The sequence below is a fragment of the Castor canadensis genome, chromosome 5, assembly GCF_047511655.1.
Source record: "Castor canadensis chromosome 5, mCasCan1.hap1v2, whole genome shotgun sequence".
NCBI lineage: Eukaryota > Metazoa > Chordata > Mammalia > Rodentia > Castoridae > Castor > Castor canadensis.
In genome coordinates, this window is record NC_133390.1 from 159,953,551 (window position 1) to 159,974,476 (window position 20,926).

Consider the following 20,926-nt stretch of genomic DNA (forward strand, 5'->3'; position numbering starts at 1 on the left):
CTGTTTTTTATTTTTTTAAATTGTATTGAAATATAAAATTCAGACAAAGAGTGTGAAAATCATAAGTGTACAACTGAATTTTCATGAACTGAATGGAAGGTATGATTTTGAGATTTATCCTCACAGGTATGTGAGGCTTATTTTCACATGGTTTTTGTTTTGGTTTAGTTTTTTGGTGGTACTAGGGTTTGAACTCAGGTCCTTGTGCTTGCTAGGCAGGTGCTCTACCACTTAAGCCATTCTTCAGTCATTCACCTGTTTTGAAGGTGGTGGAGGGGAGACAGCTTTCCAAGGTCAAAATGCATTACTATTTACCCAAGCTCTAGAGGATGGATTTTTAGGCTGTGACCAGCCCTTAATCTGTGGGCAATGTCTGCTCATTTCAGCCTGACCACACAGCCAGGTCGCTGTCCAGCTCCTGGCTCCCCGGGCTCTCCATGGCTCCTCACTTAGTTGAGAATATCTTACTCTCCTCCTGCTCAAATCCAGGGCCTTTCATTTGCCTTCCTCTCCCTCCTCTTCCTACCTCTCCCTCCAGGCCCCTCTGAAGCCCCACCTCTGCCAGGAAGCCCTTTTGGGCAGCATTGATGGTGGTGCTGTCTTCTGAGCCACTCTCTTTCCACAGTTGTCAGAGCCTGGGAAGACAGAGACAAACCCAGTGCAGACGCTGGGGACAGTGGGTGGCTCAGCAGAGAGCATGAGAAGCTGGGACATGAAACTGATTGCTCTGGGTCTTGACTGATGACTAGGAGTTTGTCAGGAGAGATGGTAGGAGGGCACTACAGGCACAGGATAAAGGCAGGGGCTGGCCACTCAACAGCCATCTCTGGGATGGGGATGTGAGCAGGGTGGGCAGGCCCTGGAAAAGACCGGAAAAAGAGTGCTGAGACTTGACTGTCCCCCCAAACACACCCCCTTACCGCTGTTCTGACTTCTGTAGGCAACTAGCATTCCCCAGAGAGGGCTGTGTGTGGGAGCTAGGGAGGAGGTGAGTGCATTTGATACCTACTGATGCCAGGCACCAGCAAGGAGCTTTACCTACATCCACCATCTCCTTGGCTTCTAAAGGTGGGGATAGTTACTCGGTTGTACCCGTTGTGCAGGTGGCTGAACGGGGCTCGGAGAGAGTAGGTCTCTAGTCCGTGATCACCTAGCCAGGGAGAGGTAGGACAGGTACCCAGGTCCATGGACTCTAGAGGCTCGTTAACCCTAGCGCTGCCAGAGCTAAGAAGACACCTGGGAGAGGGTTCTGCAGGAAGCGGGTTACCAGAAGGGGGCACCCAGTCCCAGAGGCAGCATCCCCAAGGAGGAAGGGGGCTGCTAACTCCCGCGGTGTGACCTAGACCAGTCTCATCCTCCCTGAACCTTAGTTTCCCTCTTCCACGATGCCCGCTCCTTAGCCTGGGGTTCCAAATTCCCGCGCCACCGCGGTTAGCGCTGTGTGACCTTGTTCCAGTAGCCTGCCCTCTCTGGACCACCTGCCGCAGATTTCCAAGCGCTCTTCCGGCTCGGGAACGAGATTTGACAGCCACGGAGACCCTGCCCCTCCTTGTGGGCTGCGGGGGCGTGGGTGGGGGTGGGGCGCCGGGAACAGCACGGTCCCCCCCAGCTCTCCCCCCACCCCGCAGCCCCAGGCCGGGGGCCGGATCCGCGCCTGGTTTTGGGCGCAGCCGTGCGGCCCCCTCCCCCGCGCGCATCTCCCCGCCCCCCGCCCCCTCCCCGCCGCTCTCGGGGAGCCGGGGCCGCGCGGCTCCTCCTCCCGCAGCCGCATCTGGGGCGCCGCGCCGGCCGGAGGAGAGGCATGGGGCGCCCGCGGGCCGGGACCGGGGCCGGGGCCTAGGCGGGCGGACCTGCGAGCGGAGCGGACCGGGCGGCGACGCAGCGCAGCGGCCGAGCGGGTCGGAGGCGGCCGAGGCGCCGGGCGCAGGTGAGGGCGTGGGGGGGGCGCGCGGTGGCTCCGTCTCGCTTTCGGGGGCCGGCGCGCCTGGTCCCTCGGACAGATTTCCCCCCCCCCCGAAATCCGGGTCTCCTCCCCGAGTCGGGGGGCGGCACTGGCGCAGGAAAGCCCCCTCCCCTGCCGGTTCGGTCTTCGGAGCCCCCAGTGCGAGGTGGCAGCGGTACGACTGAGAAGCCCCCTTCTCTGGATGCAGTCGCCCCATCCCGGGTTCCCCGGACCCTCCAGCCGGAGGGGGGGTGGCGGCCTGGGGCCTGGTACCCCTGTCCAGGGACGGACCCCCATCCCGGCTTTTCCCCCCCTGGCTAGGGGTAGTCACAGCTCAGAAGCCCCCTTCTCAGGCCTCCCCTCCTCCCGCAGGGTGGCCTGGGGGTCGGGCAGACCCCTCCCCTGCCGGGCCAGCCTGGAGCCTGGGTGCGCGAAGGCGCCGCCAGCCGGCCGGGGCTTTCCTCCATTCAGGCCGCTGCCTCGGATCCGGTCTCAGTCGCCCCGAGAGCGGCCGGCCGGCTCCCCCTACCCTAGCTCTTTTCCCGGACCAGCAATCTGGGGAGGGGGCGGGGGCAGCGTCCCGTTCCCCCCACCCTCCCCGCTGCATAGCGTACCCTCAGTGTTTGCGTTTCGGGAGGGGCCGGGCTGACCCGGGCACCTGGGCTGGGGGGGCGCTCACATGGCTACGGGAGGCCCCCACGTGCGGCGCCCCGCGGGAAAGGGGTTTGCGATCCGAGCGGGTGGCGGATGGACCAGGTGGTTGCGGAGGCCAGCTGGGTCCAGATGTGCCGGGCCTGCTGGGAGGGACCTGTGCTACCTGGACATGTGATGGCCCCTGGTCTCTTTGGGCCGAAACTGCTTTCTCCGATCCCTCGCCATCCCCTCCATCCATCTCGGTTTTCCCGTTCCTTCACATTGCCTGGGTTGCGGAGAGGGACTGTCACAGACTGTTGATGTTGTGGGGAAAAAAATGAAGTGGGGGAAGGGTTGTGGGTTGGCGAAGGCCAGTTGTGGGGAGAAGGAAGTGCTCTGAGGATGGGAAGCCCCAAGCTTGGAGGGCAGTGTTGATCCAGGAGGGCTCGCAGCACCTCCACCTGCCTGGAAGTAGAAACGACTGACCGAGGTGGGGGTGGCTGCAGTAGGAGACTGAACCGCCTTGCCTCTACCCCTTGCGCCCCCTTTGGGGGCGTGGGGGAGCGTCCTGGCTCCCTCTGCGCTGTGCCTTCACTTGTAGGAAGACTGGAGGTGTTGGCAAGCGGTTGTACAGGACCATCTCAGAATGCCTGTTGGAGGAGTCAGGTAGAATTCTGTCCCTCCCCCTGTGGCCACCTCTCCCTTCCCTTCTCTGGTAGAGGGACCTGTAGGCTGCGTTTGTCCCAGGGTGTCCTGAAGGGCCTGAGCCAGGTTTCTGTGGCCAGCAGGACTGGGTGGGTCTGCAGGACTGGTGCCCTGGCCCATTGGTGGCTGCAGCGTTGGGAGCCACTGCCAGGCCCCAGAGCTAGCCTTTGGTGGCCACTCAACAGCAGATTCCGAGTGTGTTCCCAGTAGCTTTAGGGGATGCTGGTTCTGCACGTGGGGCAGGCCCGTGTGTCTGTGCTGTGGCAGGGGTGGGCCCTTCTGGAGCTAGGAAATGGCAGTAAACTTGGGCAAGTGTGCCCATGTGTGGTGTCCATGGCTCCCTTCCTGGTCAGAAGCTTGAGGCTGGCTGTGTTGGATGCTGGGGAGGTGGGCAGGGCCTAGACTGAAGAGAAAGTGCCTGATGGCTGAGTTATGTGGGACCCATCAGGCAGGGATGGAGCCTCACGTTTGAGTGCTGTGCCTGGGGCGGGAGGCTGCCTGGCAGCTGAGTTGCTGTTTCTGAGGGAAGGCCACGCAGCACTTGGGAACTGAGGTTGGAACGTGTACTTTGGAGCTTCCACAGGACTCAGTGACGTATCTAGCGGATTGGGGCACCCACTGGCAATTGTTAGGTTTTTGTGCGGTTTGCTTTGTAAATGTCAGCATTTCTACATACTGAGGGATGGTGTCTGGGCATTTTATGTGACAGAGAGCAGGTAGTCTCTACCCTCCTTACATCTATGATTGATAGAGATTCATTCATTCATTCATTCATTCATTCAAAAAAGCATTAAAGATAGCATTCTCTGACTCCATTTAAACACTTTCATTTAAATATTCTGAAATGTGGATTAATAAAATCTTGGATTCAGATACTCTGTTTTTAGAAATAAATGCCCACAGCCGCCAGGATAAAGCGGGCCCCCTCCCCGCAGTAGCAATGCCTCTGTAGCTGTGTCTTGCTCCTCACCCCCTCCCTCTTTGGCTTTGATCTCGCTGGTCTGCTTTCAATTCCTGGAACAGGCTACATTCACATTCCCTCTAGCCTCAGGGTCTTCGAACATGCTGGATCCTCTGCCTGACCCTTCCCCCCACCCCACCCCACCCCATTTGCCTGCTTAACTACTGTTCATTGGCCAGGTCTCAACCAGAGCATCACTTCCAGAAGAAAGCCTTCTTCGTGTCCAGGTCAGGTTGTGTCCCTGTCACCCTCTCCACTGCCCAACACTGTTACTTATCGCACACGTGGTGCAGTTGAGGTGGGAGGACAGGAGCACACCATCGTGCTGTCTCCCCAAAGGCTGAGGACGCTTCCTGGCTTGCCATAGGCACTTAGTGCACTGGTTTTGTTTGAATGAGTGGGTGGGCATGATGTGGGCCACTCTGAGTGGAGGGCTGGGCCATGGGCACGGTGGAGTCTTGGCCAGGCCTAGGTGTTCACATGACTGTCTCTGTAGGTTCCTGCCTCCAGTTGGCTCTGCACACCCAGGGGCATTTGGCCAGGATCTCTGGGAGTTACAGTCCTTTGAACCCTAAAGTCACAGAATATCTGTAGGATCCCAGAGGTCTGCAAGAGGTCAGGGGGCCATGCTTGGGTAGGCTCTGCATCTTCCATATGCCTGTGCCCCTCTGGTCGTGTACCTGCTCCTGTATTTGTTCATTTGTCCCCATCGTCATCTGTCCACCTCTGATCTTTGCTTCGCTCACTAGGCTACTGGCTTATCCTCCCTCTAATTCCTCATTCTCTATTACTTCTTTGAGTCACTAGTGTTTCCTGGCCCTTTCTGTGCCCAGCCCTGTGCCAGGCTTGGGGGCACAGCATTAAACAGTGGGGGCCAGCTCTGTATACTACAGCCAATTGCTAGGCCCTTCCTGGTGCTGGGGACCAGTGCTAGAAGTGCATTCCGGAGGACAGACACTTGGAGTTTTGAGTTTGGAGGCCTTGAGAATTTGGGTGGATGGAGGATGGAGGATGGAGGTTGGATGAGAAGGACTCCACTGGCTGACAACCTCACATGGACAAAGGCAGGAAAGCAGCTGGGCAGCTTGTAGATGGTAGGGGCATGTATCCTTATGAGAAGAGGTGGCCCACCTGAGTGGGTCACTGGAGGCTAGTCATGATGATGGGCAGTGTTCATTCTTGGTTGAGTGGCCACTCAGTGTCAGGACCCTGTTGCTGACTTGCTGTGTAACCTTGGATGAGGCCTGTCCCCTCTCTGGCCTCGCATCCTTAGCCTTGATGATCTCAGGACTGAACCGTCCATGTCTTGGAGTCTGCAACCCTGACAGCCAGAAAGAGAGGCCTCCAGGCCTGCTTCTGTGGGCACTTGAGGGATGTCACAGGAGGGGATTTGGACAGGTGGATTTGGACGGCAGAGAGGAGCGTCTCAATGTCCAGGGATGAGGTCCACAGGAGCTGTAGGGCTCAGCAGCTTCTAACAAATAGATGACCCTGTCTGCTGATGGGGTACAGGGATGACTCGGGGTGGCATGCAAACTCTCACTGGGTACCTTTTGGGATAGGTTGTCATTCAGGAGAGTCTCCCTGTGTGTGGGACCAAAGACAAGCCCACCCCTCACTTCATCAGACTCTGGTGGGAGGAGCTTTGAGGCTCACATGACTGGCTTTCTTTTGTTGTGGCCTGTGGGGGAGGGCACTGCCCCTCTTCACAGTCTCCTGGCAATGACCTTAGGCCAAGACTGAGACCTTTAGGGCCCATGTTTTCTACCATCCTCTAGGGTAGGAATGAAACGGGTATTATCTCCTCATTTGACAGATGAGGAAACTGAGGCTCAGAGAGGTTAGGGGTTGCCCAAGGTCACTCAGAGACTGGAGGGTGGGCCCTCAATGCAGGAACCCCAATCACTGGGTCCTGGGGTGGGGAGTGACCATCATGTCAGGGCCTCTCTCTTTGGGATGGCACATCACTTCCTGAGGTGAGGAGCAGCGGGGCCGGATCCTTCTGTGCTAGGTTTCGCAACCGCCTCCTCCCCGCCGCCGAGCTGTCTGACGTGGCCTTTTCAAAAACCCAAAATGAATGGAAGCACATTTTGTTTGGAGAATTTTGCTACACCCCTCACCAGGGCTGGTTGCAAAACCAGGCTTGGGGATCCCTGCTGATGTTGATGGTGCTGCTGATAATAATAATAACAACCGTGTCATTGGATGACAGGGTTTTTTTGATCCATTCATTCAACAAAGCTTTATGGACTGTCTCCCAGGGCCAAGGATGGTGCTGGGCCCCCGATGTATTGAGTACTGACTCCAAGCACCTAGGTCTGGCCTCTCTTGCAGTCTCCATCACACTCTGTTATTATCAGTCCCATTTTATAGATGGGGAAACTGAGACAGCTTTAGTAAATTGTCCAAGGCCATGCAGCTGGTGAAGCACTGCACCAGGGTTTGGATCCACGTTAGTAAGAGTTTAGAGTCTGGTCTCAGCCCCATGTTCTGGGGATTCTGAAGATGCCATTTTTGCTCACCAGCAAGTGACTGGGGAGAGGGTGGAGGGTGAGCACGCGGGCCATGCAGATTCAAATGTAGCAGACCCATTTCCTGGCTTGGGGAACCTGGGCATAGCACTGGAGGATAAGGGCTTGTCCTGGCTGAGCGAGCAACCTCAGAGCACCCCTGGAATTCACCGACCACTGTCAACAGCCATGCCTCCTGATCCTGCCCAAGGCCCTGTCTGAACCGTGAGGGTCATGATCACTGAGGCATGGGTGTTTAGAAAGGGTCAACCTCTCTCCAGCTCTCTGCCCACACAACACACAGTTCTGGTCAGCTCGACCAGCTCATTTTTCAGGCTTGCTGGGGGCACAGGGCCTGACGACTGGCAGCCCATTGGGGAGGGAAACAAGATGTTTGTTCCTGGGACTATTCAGAGAAAGGGCAGAGCCCTCCCTGGCAGGCCCCCCCGGAAGGTCATGGGTGATTGTTAGAGAGGCATCTGGACCTCTGGGGAATCCCCATAAAGCCTACGATGGGGCAAGTTCTGTCTTTGATGATGCAGAAGCAGGACAAACTTCCTGACATCCATGTACCACGAGACTTCTCGAGGCACTAATTGAGTGCATGCTGTGTACCTAGCACTGCCCTGGGCCCCCGACAGGGCATCAGAAACACGTCCTGATTATTTGCAGGTACCCAGGTGCTGGGGCTGGGGGGACAAGCACTCAGCGTCTGGCTTCAGGTATTTTTCTTTCTGCAGCAACAGACTTAGGTGGGTTCTGGAGGCTTTTTCTCGGTGGCTGCCGGGAGATGGGGGCTGGGTATTTGGGGGATTTGTAGTAAGAACAGTGAGCTGACAAGCTGCTGGGTGTCCCTAACTGAGTGCCTGCACCCTTCTGGGCTTCATGGCTTCCATCTCTTTTTGGTAGTGGGGCATGGTCCCCATGGTTCTCCCAGATCATTCCTGTGGGACTCCAGGGGTGAATGGAGCTGAGCTTCCCTCCGGAAGGTTCCGGGGAGCCCTTACTGTCTGTCCTCACTCCTGATGGCTGCCTGGCTTTCTGCTGCCCTCTGTTCCTCCAGCCCCTGCCAGAGGGAGGGAGGGAGCCTTTCCACCCACTGTGGGCTGACTGGGCGCGGTGATGGTGACGCAGCCACAAGGACTCTGGAGCGCAGCTTGGAGATGGAATCTGGGTTTGCTGAAGGCAGGGGGGAAAGGTTCTTCCCACCACCCCCAGCTGCCTGCTGCCTGCCTGCCTGCCTCCCCCGGCTGTCGCCAAGCCCCGGCATCGCCTGGCTCCAGATCCACTGGGGGGCAGGCCCTTGGATGGAGGCACAGTGTGCCAGGGTCTCACTGGTCCCCTGGCTAGGTTGCCTTTGTCGAGCAGAGTGTGCCATGAGGGGCTGGCCAGGCAACTTAGTGACGGCTCTGGGATCACCTGTCTGCATTCAGCCTGCCAGGGAGATCCTGGGGTGGAGGTGGCTTCTGGGTGCTCTGCCTCCTGTGTCTTCTGTGGGCATAGCCCACAGTTGAGAGAGTGGAGTGCTGTGCTCATCCCTGTTTTACATCTGAGGACACTGAGGCTGGTAGAGTAGGATTTGAACCCAGCTGTGCATGACTCAGGTGTCCTAGCAAGAAGCTGGGGCACCAACGAGGGGTCAGCTGGTGACTGTGAGACTCTGTGTCCTCTCTGGTGTCAGCTTCCCCTCTGTGTGTTGCGGGGTGGGAGAGGTGAACCTGCCAAGTTCTGGAGCCCCACCTGGCGCTGCTGGGACTTTCTAAGTCTCCTCGCCAGTCTCCAGCTCCTGTCCTCAAATCGAGGTGTGGCAGCAGGCGAGGAGGTGTCAGCAGCTCACACTTTCTCCCGGAAACCTGCCACCTCTGGGGTGTGAGGGTTTCCTGGAGGACAGTGCACGCAAGGCCTTCCAGGACAGCATGGGGCGCAGCAGAGGTGGGGTGGCTTTGGGCAGCCTGGGGGTCTTGGCCAGCCACAGGCCAGGCCCTCTTGCACCTGTGTGGTCTCCTCCTTCCCACGCCTCTGTTTGCATGGTGTGTGGTGTGCTGTGTGTGTGTGTGGAGGGCGTGTGCATGTTGTGTGTATATTGTGTGGCGGGTGGTATGTGTGGTGTGATGGTATGTGTGGTGTGTATTGTGTGTGTGTGTGTGTGTGTGTGTGTGAGTGATACATATCTGGTGGGAATGTGGGTATAGGAGGGTGTGGGGTGCGTGTGTGGTGTGTGCACATGGTGTGTATGGTGTGTGCACACGGTGTGTGGTGTGTGTGTGTGTGTGTGTGTGTGTGTGTGCTGTTATGCATACCGGTAGACCCTCTGGACACCGACCGTGGATATTGTGGTCAGTGTCATCCCTCAGGGCTCCCCTTCCCTGCCTGCCTCTCTTGGTCCAAGCAGTCGTTGAGTAAACGTGTGGAGTGCTGCTCTATGCCCAGGGCGGATGCCGGGTGGTCAGCTGCTGGTCCCCATCCTATGAGCCCATGATTCTCTGGGGAGGTCTGCATTGTTACGTAACCTCCCGCTGACTGTAGACTCATGTCAGTGACAGACGCTGCTACCACAGAGAACAGCGAGGAGACTTGGGGGTCAGGGAGGGCTGCTACCTGAGTGTGGAATGGGAGAGGCACTGGGGTGGGCAGCATGGAAAGCTAGGGGTCAAAGCCCGGAGAGTGCAAGTGTGAGAGTTCAATGTGAAGAGTCCAGTCTCGGCCCCGTGGGCCTGCTGGCCACAGGACAAGCAGTTGACATATGGAGAAACTGAGGCTTGGAGTGGTGAAGCAGCCTGCCCAGGTGGGACTGAAATCTTGACTGGATGTGGATTGGATCCCTGAGGGGCTCTGGGATCCTCTGTCCTGACTGCGGCTAGCTGAGCCCTTGGCCATTGCTGAGTCTGAGTCAGGACTTGTGAGCAGCTTTCCTGAGGTGCTGTGGCAAATTGGGATGGAGCTAGACCTCCCCTTTCCAGCATCTCAACCTTCTGCATAGGTGTCTCTCACTGAAAGGAACTAGGGAGCCATAGAAGACTCTAGAGCAGGCTTCTGGGTAGCCACTCCCAGGCTTCCTGGCACTGGCATGGATGATTGGCTTTCTGCCCACCTGCCAAGGCCAGAACCGCTTGACCACTGCTGACCCATTCTGTTGCCTTCCTTTGCTGACGCCAGCCAGGGTAGGGGCAAAGGCACTGGGCAGCCTGGGAGAGGGCAGTGTGGACCAGGTTTCCAGGAACCATTTACAAGGCTGTTTTGATAAATGACAAGGCCATTTCTGGAGGCCAGCAGGGAGGCTGCCTTCTATCTGGAGCCCTCTGGGTGGGTGGATTCAGCAACAAAACAGATTTCGGGCTGCTCCCCCATTCCACACCCCCTTCCCAAGCATCTTTGTGGCCTCTGGCCAGGATGCCTCCCAGCCTTCCCTTAATCTCCTGCTCTTGTGTCCTCTGCACACAGGTGCTTGATCCAAAAGCCACACTCAGCTGCTTCTGCCTGGCTGGTTGCATCCTTTTCCTGCCTCTGTGAGTCTCTGAGCCCCTCCTGCTGCCCCTGTCACACCCAGCCTGCAGTTCCCCCAAGGACTTGAGAGTTCCAAGCACTTCACGGCCTCTGGCCTCCCAGCCTCTGCTTTTCCTTCCCCTCTGCCAGAGGCCATTCTCCAGAGTTTCTGTGGGTTAACTCCCCTTTCCAGGAACCCTGGCCTCGCCTTCCATGTGCGTCCCCAACCCTCCTCCCCAGAAGACTGTGCAGTAGGGGTCTCCTGGCAGGCAAGGAGTTCTCCAGGGCAGTAGCCAGCCTGGGCCTGGCCCACTGTAGGCACATAGTCAGGAGTGTTGCCTGAGCACTGTTGAGCCTGGTGGTCAAGGCAGGGCACAACAGCAGGGTAGAGAGGTGGAAGGGCAGCTGCCTGGGTGCAGTGGGCCGTGCCCCTCAGGTGCTTTGGTACCTGCTCTCCTGGAGGGCCATAGCAAGAGGCGTGTGGCACATACAGCAGCCTAGGCCAGTGTGTCCCTCTGTAGCTCCCTTCCTCTCCTTCCCCAGCCATGGAGTGGGCACCCTTCTCTGGAGGCCACTGCTTTCCCCAGAGCTGGCACCCAACCCACTGAGGATGATGGGCTGCTCTCTGTGGAACTGGCTGAGCCACCAGGACTGTCTTTCCAACCTGGGAAGAGCTCTGGAGTTTGAAAATCTGTTTCCAGAAAAAGAATGCATGCCTTGGGGGTCTGTCTGTTCCTGAGGCCTAGTGCACACTAACTGATGCAAACACCTGCCTGTGCCAGAGATTATTCTAGGCCCTGTGGGTAATTGTTGTCACTCCCATAGGGTGACTGTGAAGATCTCTGAAGAGGACAGGGGATCCTGTAGCTTGGTGCTGATGCATGATAGGTGTTGTAGTTCAGATCTGTCCTGGGTCTGTCCATAATGACAAGGAGCAGCCACATGGGCCCTCAGGAAGCCACTATGCTCTCTCTCTCTCTCTCTCTCTCTTTCTCTCTCTCTCTATCTATCTTTAGGCTTCCCTTTTCCATTACCCATCTCTTGCTGAGGAACAAGTGACCCTGAAGTTGGTGGCTTAAAGCAGTGACACAGACTTGTCTCCTTTCCCTCTCCCTGCAGTGTACCTATAGGGGCAACCTTGAGGGCATCCAGGGGAGACCCACCATGACCAGGTTAAGCAGTGATACAGGCTTTTCTCCAGGTGGCATCTGGGTCAGGCTTAGCATCAGTTTTCTGTCTACTACACCCAGTGACTTGGGCAGGAGGGACCACTGTCCTCACAGGAGGGAAACAAGGCAAAGAAAGGAAGAGAGCCACTTGGTAGAGTGGAGATTTGAACTCAGTCCACCCATCCTCAGAGCCCAGCACCACCCTCCCTGGGAGGAGCTCAGGCAAGAGGGGGGCTCTGCTGGGTGGAGCCCTATGCCTGTTCTAAAACGAGCTGTTCAGAGCAGTGAGTGGCCTGTCCAGTTGTTTTAATGATTTTTTCCCCCAGATTTTGTTTTTAAATGAAAGAATAAAATTGAGTGGGAATGGGGCAACTGCCTCAGTCCCAAGGATCCTGGAAAGCCAGAGTAGGCCTCCCTGGGTGGGCATGGACAGCTTGTCCACCCTTAGGAAGTAAGCTGTTTTTGAGGATTGGTGTGAGTTTGAATCTGGCGCTCCTCACCAACTTTGTGACCTTGAACAGGTCACAGAAATAGCTCAGCCTCAGTTTCTCTCTGTTCCCTAAGGGATGACAGTGTCACGCCTGCCTTGTGGCTTGGTTGGAGAGTGAAGTGTGATCCTGCATGGAAAAGTACCTAGGACAGGGCCTGGCACATCATAGATGCTTAAGAAGTGGCAACTGAGGCCAGGCGTGGTTACTCAAACTCGTTAATCCCAGCTACTTGGGAAGTGGAGATCAGGAGGATCATAGTTTGAAGCCATTTGGGGCAAGACGTCTCTGAGACCCCACTTCAGCCAATAAAACTGTGTCACACCCAGCACACAGAAGTCATAAATAGGAGGCCCCATGGTCCAGGCCAGCTGGGGCAAAAATGTGAGACCCTATTCAAAAAACGTGGCTCAAGTAGTTCATATCCCAGTCTGCTAAAAAATGGCAGCTGGATATCATTGTGCTCTTCTGACCCCCACCCCCCTCCACACTGGAACCCTCTGGTGTCCCTTCCACTGGACCCCCTGGTCCAGTTGGTAGAAGGTAGGACTGGGATTCCCTGTGAAAGAAGAGGTCCAAGGGGTAAGCACTGTGCATAGAGCACTGGCACACTTAGGGAGACCAGCTCATCTTTACTTTCACGTGGGGAAACCGAGGCCCTGAGGTGACTTGCCCAAGGGCCTTGGGGCTGAGATGGGCTGAGTCACAGAGGCTGGATCCAGGGCACTTTCTGCTGCCCTCTGAGAAGGCTCCTTGGGAAAACTTGAAGAAGCCAAAGGGAATTCTTGGAACTATCCAGACCCCCGAGAGGCCTGGGAGTCAGGAGGTTTGGACCTCCTGACTGCCCCAAGCCTCTATGGAACCTTGTTGGAGTGGCTTTCTTCTCTGTGCCCTGCATCTATCTCTGTCCCCACCCCAGCCCTGCCTTCGTGTCTGCTCCCACCTCTGCTGGCCTGGTTTGTGCATGGCCCACATTCTAGGGTGCAGCTTTTAAGTGCAAGGTCAGACAGTGGAACCTTGCTTGGAGGGCTCTACCAGGCCCAGCCCTGACCCTCGGCTCCAGGCAACTCCCTCTGCCCAGGGGAGGTGGCAGTAGGCATGGGCAGGTGTGCTGGTTCTCCCAGCACGACAAACCTGTTTTGTGGCCTCCACTCCCTCCCTGTGCATCCTGCATTGGGGAGCAGATATATTTAGACAAAATGTTCTGCTCTGTTCTTAGTTCCACATCGACTGTACTTGCCGGAGCAGGGAGGCAGGGCTGTGAGCAGCCACATCTGGTACCTGGAGTCTCAGCTTCCCTGAGCCATTTATTAGGCTGTCTGGGACCTCTGGGGGCTGCTGACTGGGTGAGAGGACACTGCTAAGACAGGTGGCAGGGGCAGGGCCAACCCTCTGCTGATAGTGAGTGGGTCTCCCAGTACCCTAATGCCACATCTCTGACCCTTTACCTCCAAGTCGTAGCCAGACTTAGTGATTTGCTCCTGCCTGTGCCCCAGTCCTTCTCTGCACTCAGAGTGCTTGCTGCCTTTCACAGTCAGTTGGCAAGGGAGGACCCATGCCTGCTGTGGGCTAGGTTCTTGCTGGATGCTGGGGACAGTGGTGAGGACCCTCAAGGGGGCCGCAGCACAGTCAGGAGAGGCACCACAGATCTCTAAGGCACCTGTTGTGAAAGCGGGAAGCCCTAGGGCAAGGAGTCATGATCAGGACTGGGGTGTCAGAGGACGGAGTAGCCTGCTGACACCTGCCAACACCTGGAGACAGAGCAAGTGCAAAGGCTTGGAGTTAAGGGAGGCCCTGGCCACACACGGGAGAGTGGAGAATGGAAGGCAGGCAGGGACGGGATCTTGCAGAGCCCTACAGTTGGGGACCTTGGCCACCCTGCCCCAGGCACTGGAAAGCCGTGGGCGAGTTCTCAGTAGGGCCATGGCCAGGTCAGTCACTGTTCCACTCACCAGGCTGCCCAGGCTCCTGCAGCAGATGTGCTGTGCCCAGCCAGCCGGGTGGGAATCAGAAATAGCTTGCACGTGCTCCGCACTTGGTGAAGTGCTCCCCCTCCTCAGTGCATCTCATCTGCGCCTGCCCGAGTCAAGGACAGCTCAGTGCCTGTGAGCCAGGTGACTTTCTCCTCCCGCTTATTAATACACCACCCAAGGGGCTTAGGCAGGGCCGGGAGAGTGCGTGCAGAGAGGGGTGTGGGAAGGGGGGCAGACCCAGGTCCCTCAGGTACATGGAGTGTACCTGCCCACCAGAATGATTTCCACAGGATAGAGATCAGCATAAAATCCTCTGGAATCACCTCTTGTGACTCTGTGCCCGTGGCATCTTCTAGATGTCTCTCCAGGTCAGTCTTCCCTGGCGGACACATTCAATAATCTTTCTTGAGAGTCCACTCCACGCCTGCCCTGTGGTGGGCAGAGGGGACACAGACATATCCTGGCCCTCAGGGAACTCAAAAACAGACAAACTGTGAGGTCCATGAGGGAGGTCCATGGAAACTGTGGTTCCCATACTGGGGGTTGTGAAGGCTTCCTAGAGGAGGTGACACTTAAGCTGAGACTTAAGGAATGAGAGTTTACCCCACAAAGGGGCGGAGAGCACTTCTGGCAGAGGGGACCACAGACGTGGAAACTGAAGTGGGAGGTGGTGCTTTCATGGAAGAGAAAGGAAGATGTTGAGACCAGAGTGTGGAGGGTGGGGAGAGAGGAGGAAGATGGCAGGGACCAGACTTCATGGGGCCTTGTGGACTGTGGTCAGGTTTTGGGGGGTCGACATAGGGTATGAGAGGCCTGGATTTGAATCCGGCTATGCTGGCAGACTTTGAGCAAGTTGCTTAGTCTCTGTTTATCAGTCTCCTCACCTGTGAAGTGGAATCAGTCATGAGGCTGAAGTGAGGAGGAAAGGACGCAATGAGGCGCTGAGCAGTACCTGGCACACAGCAGGCGCCTACAAATGGCGGCTTGTACAATTTTGAAGTCCTCTGTAGCTGACTTTGCAGCCATGTTGCCCCTGGTGCTGATCGTGTTTAGGAGACAGCCACTCCAGAGTACTATATTCTGTTTGAAGCTTGGGAATTGAGGGGGGACCCATGTGTCACAGAGTCCAGCTTGGTACAACAGCCACTCAGATCGAGGTTATGATAGTCCCAGCTCTCCTAGAAGGCCTGACCTGTCTCTTCCAGTTAACTCCCCAGCCCCAGAGGCAACCAGGACTCTGACTTCTAACCCCACAGCTTTGTTTATCTCTTCTGGACCTTGGTACAAATGGAATTGTTCAGAATGTTCCTTTGTGTATCCTGGCTTTTGCTCATCATTTTCTCAGTGAGATTCATCGCTGTTGCTGTAGGGATTGGTAATCCATCCTTTTGTATTGCTGCCTAGTATTTCACTCGGGTATTTTGTGCTCTATCCAATTGGTTGTTAATAGGTATCTGGACTATTTCTGGTTGCTAAATGTATGAATAACGTGCCTTTGAACTTCATTATAGAAAGTGTACAAAGTTACTTGTGGATGCGTAGCCAGGAGTGGAGTTTCGGGTCACAGAGGGCGGTCACGTTCAGGTTTCATCGTCTTCCAAAATCACCCTACCGATTTTCATTCCGACTGGCAGAGGCTGAACATTCCGGGTGTTCCGTACGGTCTATTATTAAGAATAAATAAAAATAAAATGGAAAAGTATTCGAAAGGAAGGCTGGGGGTGTGGCTCAAGTGGTTGAGCAGCTGCCTGCAAGCACCAGGCCCTGAGTTCAAACCCCAGTACCGCCAAAACCATAAATAAATAATAAAAAATATATTAACAAGGAAAAAGATGGAAAAAAATCATCACCAACAGTACCTCCTGTAATTTTGGGATATTTCCTGTGGGTCGTTGTCGTTGGGGAGTTCTTTCTATTCTGTGGTGGGGATAACACTCTGGGAACGCTTTTGTGTGTCCCCTCCCTCGCTGCTCACTCCCTCTTCCCACACGTGTGCTTGGTGGCTTCCTCAGTGGGGAGGCGACTTAATCCTGGTGATGGAACGGGAGCCATTGTGCTTGACAGAAAACCCGGCGACTGATAAAGTGACGGGACCATGGGATCTCAGATCCGGGAGTGACATTGAGCAGAAATGATTTAACGTGACGCCGTCTTACGTGGTATAAATGTACCTCAGCCTCTCAGTGTCACTATCTTCAAATGACAGAATGTGGTGTGTTTACTTTCTGGAAATAAATGATTATGGATCCTCAAGCAGATAAGTCTTAAAATTTCAAGACAATTTTAGAACCTCTGAGTTAAAAGAGTCAATGAAGGTATGCTAGCTTAATCTTTTTTTTCCCCAGCATAACCTTGATTTATTTGCCTTTTTAAAAAACAGCTTTTATTGAGATATAATTGACATATAATAAATCACATGTATTTAAAGTGTTCAGATTGCTAAGTTTTGACAAGTGTGTACATCCATGAAACCATCACCACCATCAAGATAATGACCATATCCGTCACTCCAGAAAGTTGTGTCATGGGCTTTTATAATCTCTCCCTCTCTCTCCTCCCTACCTCTGCCTACCCTCCACCCCATGACCCTCCTATTCCAAGCAAGGATTCATCTGTACTTCCTAGAATGCTACATGAACAGAATCATACAATATATACTCTTTCCCTCAGCAAAATTAGAGATTCATCCATGTTAATAGCATGCATCAATAGCTCGTTCTTTTTTATAGCTGAGTAGTATTTCACCATATGGATATGTCACTGTTTATTTAGTCATTTGTCTGTTGATAGACATTTGGGGTTGTCCCCAGTTTGGGTTTATTGCAAATAAAGCTTCTCTGAACATTTATGGGTAATTCTTTGTATGCATATATGTTTCATTTCCTGTGCTCAAATATCTAGAAGACTATTTGAGCAAGAGGTGAGTCACTGGAGAAGATGGTAGATGTATGTTTAGCTTTTTAAGAAGCTACCAAAGTTTTCCAAAGTAGCTGTACCATTTTATTTTCCTACCATCCACGCATAGAAGTTCCAGTTTGGTGATACACACCTATAATCACAGCACTCAGGGGCTGAGGCGGGAGGACCATGAGTTTGAGGCCAGCCTGGGCTACATAGCAAGTTCTAGTTTCTCCACATTTTCACATCACTTGACAGTGAACTTTCTAATTCAAGGCATTCGATCGATGGGTGTGCTCCCTCACGTGGGGCTAACTTTCATTTCCTTAATGGTTAGTGATGTGGAGTGTCTTTCCTGAGCTCGCTCACCACCTGCATGTTTTCTATGGTAAAAAAAAAAAACCTGTTCAAATTTTTGCCCATCTTAAAATTAGTTTTTTTCTTATTGAATTTTTAGCACTCTTTTCATATGCTGGATGCAAGTTCTATAAAGGATGTATGATATGCAGATATTTTCTCCTGACCTGTAGCTTGTCCATTCTATTTTTTCGGCAGTACTGGAATTTGAACTCAGGGCCTTGCACTTGCTAGCAAGCACTCTACCAGTTGACTCATATTCCCAGTTCTTTTTGCTTTGTTTAGTTTTGAAATAGGGTCTTGCTTTGTGCCCTAGCTGGCTGGGACCACAATGCATCTTATTTATGCGTCCCAGGATTATAGGCATGAGCCACTGAACCTGGCTTGTCTGTTCATTTCTTTAGGAGGATATCGAAGGTCAGAGGTTCTTAATTTTGATTAAGTCCAGCTTACTGATTTGTTCTCTTATGAATTGTATTCAGTGTTTTCATATCTAAGAAATCTTTGTCTAATCCAGGATCATAAAGTTTTCCCCTATGGCTTCTTCTTGGACTTTCATAGTTTTAGGCTTCATATTTGAGTTAACTTTGGTATATAATGTGAGATATGGGTTAAATTTCCTGTGTTTGCTTATAAATTCCATCCACTCCAAAATCCTAAGCAAAATTTTAGCAAATCTAATTTAACAATTTATTAAAAGACTATCTCATGGTCAAATGGGGCCCATCCTAGGAATGCAGGGTTAGTCTCGCACTTGGGAATCAATCAGTGTAATTTACTGTATTGTCAGGCTAAAAGAGAAAAATCACACGACCAACTCAATAGACAGAGAAATGCATTTGGCAAAACCCAACATGATTCATAGTTTAAAAAATTCTCAGCAAAATCTGGGCATGGTGGGTCACACCTGTAATCCCAGCACTCAGGAGGCTGAGACTGGAGGATCTTGGAGTTGAAAAGTGGAGCTCTGGTGGCTCCATTGAATTGTTTGTGCTCCTTTGTCAAAAATCAGTTATCCAGGGGCTGGGTGGTAGAGCACTTCCCCAGCATGCACGGGCCGGGTTTTGATCCAAGCAACACACACACACACACACACACACACACACACACCAGTTATTCATATGTATTCACGTCATTTCTGGACTTCTGTTCCATTAATTTGTTTGTCTTTACGCCAGTATTACCCTGTTTTGAAGGCAGGCCGTGCAGTGTTGCTCTTTTTGTTTTTTTGGTTCTGCTAGGCCTTTGAATTTCCACATAAATTTGAGAATTAGCTTACCAATTTCTACAAAACTCCCTATTGAGATTTCAAGGGACTGATTTGAATGTAGACAGCAGTTTGGGCAGGATGAGCCTCTTAATAGTGTCAAGTCTTCTAGCCTGTGTGCCATATAGCTCTCCGTTTTATTAGGTTTTTAAAAAAATTAGCAGTATTTTTGTTTTCCATGTTCAGGTCTTTCACACATTTTGCCATACATATTCCCAGATATTTTCTATTTTATGCTGTTATACATATCATTAAAAAATTTAAAACTTCTGATTGCTCATAACTAGTTTATAGAAATAAAATGGATTTTTATGTGTTGACCTTGTATTCTGCTTCCTTGCTCTTTTTTCCATTTGGTGGCCCTGGGGTTTGACATCAGGGCCTCATGCTTGCTAGGCAGGCGATCTACCACTTGAGCTATTTGACCAGCCCTCCTGCTTCCTTGCTAAGCGTAGTTGATAGATGTAGCACCTTTTCATGTGTGGATCCCGATGGATTTTCTCTAAGGACGAGCATGCCATCTGCAAGCAATGATCATTCTACTTCTTTCTTTCCAATCTGAAATCTTGTATTTCTCTTTCTTGCTTGATTGCCCTGGCTGGAGCCTCCAAAGCAATGCCAAAGGGAGGTGGTGAGAGTGGACCCCGGTCTTGCCTAGCATCCTCAGTGGGAGCGCAGTCACTCTTTCAGTACTGAATATGACCTTGACTGTGGACTTTTGTAGGTACTTTTACCAGGGTGAGAAAATTCTCTTCTCACTTTGCTGAGATTGTGTGTGTGTGTATGGTGGGGAGTGACAGGGTCTCTGGTTGCCCTTGAACTCAGGATCTTCGAGCTTCAATTTCCTGAGTGCTGGGATTATAGGTGTGCCCCACGAGGCCCAGATTTTGCTCAGAAGTTTTTAAATCATGAATCATGTTGGGTTTTGTCAAATGCTTTTCTAGGTCTATTGAGTTGGTTGTGTGGTTTTTCTCTTTTAGCCTGACAATACAGTAAATGACACTGATTGATTCCCAAGTGTGAGACTAACCCTGCATTCCTAGGGTAGGCCCCATTTGACCATGAGATAGTCTTTTAATAAATTGTTAAATTTTGCTTAGGATTTTTTATCTATGAACATTACAAATACTGGTTTTAGTTTTCATTTATTGTCTGGTTTTGGTATCAAGACCCATAAAATGAGTGGGGAAGTATGTCCTTCTTTTTCATCTTTTACAGGACCTTGTGTCAAATTAATATTACTCCTTCCCATCATTTGGTAGGATCGCAAGAGAAGTCATTGGATCTTGGGTCTAGAGTTTTCTTTGTGGGATAGTTTTTTTTTTTCGGTTTTCTGATTTTTTAGGGGGGACTGGAGTTTGAACTCAAGGCTTCATACTTGCAGAGCAGGCACTCTACTGCTTGAGCCACACCTCCAAAGAAGCTCTGCCTATTAACAGCCACTTCCACTCCTGGGCTGTGTAAATCACTCATCTACACAGTCTCTATAGATTTACTTAATCTGATCATTTCATTTAAACAGAATTATACAATATGTGACCTTTTGGGGCTGCTTGTTTCACTTAGTGTAGTGTTTTCAAGGTCCATTCAAGTCATAGCACATAACAGGACTTCTATCCTCTTCATCACTGAATGCTATCCCATTGTGTGGCTGTGACACATTTTATCCATCCATCCATCCATCCATCCATCCACCCACCCATCCACCCATCCACCCTTCTACCCATTCATCCACCCATCCATCCACCCATCTACCCACCCATCCACCCACCCTTCTACCCACCCATCCACCCACCCTTCTACCCATCTATCCACCCATCCACCCACCCATCCACCCATCCATCCACCCATCCACCCACCCATCCACCCATCCATCCACCCATCCAACCACCCATCCACCCACCCACCCATCCATCCATCCATCCACCCATCCATCCACCCACCCATCCATCCATCCACCCACCCATCCACCCACCCACCCACCCATCCACCCACGCACCCATCCATCCATCCATCTACCCATCCTTCCACCCATGCATCCATCCATCCACCCATCCACCCATCCATGCACCCATCCACCCATCCTTCCACCCATGCATCTATCCATCCATCCACCCACCCACCTATCCATCCACCCACCCACCCATCCATCCCCCCCCACACATCCATCCCCCCCCACACATCCATCCATCCACCCACCCATCCACCCATCCATCCACCCATCTATCCCCCCTCCACCCATCCATCCACCCATGCATCCATCCACCTTTCCACCCTTCCACCCACCCACACATCCATCCACCCTTCTACCCACCCATCCACACATCCACCCACCCATCCACCCATCCACCCACCCATCCACCCACGCATCCACCCATCCATCCACCCACCCATCCACCCACCCACCCATCCACCCAGCCATCCACCCACCCACGCATCCACCCACCCATCCACCCACCCACGCATCCACCCACCCATCCACCCACCCACGCATCCACCCATCCACATCCACACATCCATCCACCCTTCCACCCACCCAC

At 53.2% G+C, this 20,926-nt stretch overlaps 1 protein-coding gene across 3 annotated transcripts in view; it reads left to right on the plus strand.

The window, feature by feature from the left end:
• The first annotated feature begins 1,790 nt into the window (after positions 1 to 1,790).
• The window catches only part of Dlgap4 (DLG associated protein 4), a 168,807-nt gene continuing 149,671 nt past the window's right edge, over positions 1,791 to 20,926 (plus strand). Inside the window, exon 1 of one of the 3 annotated variants that reach the window (XM_074074703.1) lies at positions 1,791 to 1,927. The gene's annotated coding sequence lies outside the window, so the exon portion shown is untranslated. The remainder of the gene's footprint in view (positions 1,928 to 20,926) is intronic. The other 2 variants (XM_020181456.2, XM_020181455.2) reach the window with 2 other exon arrangements.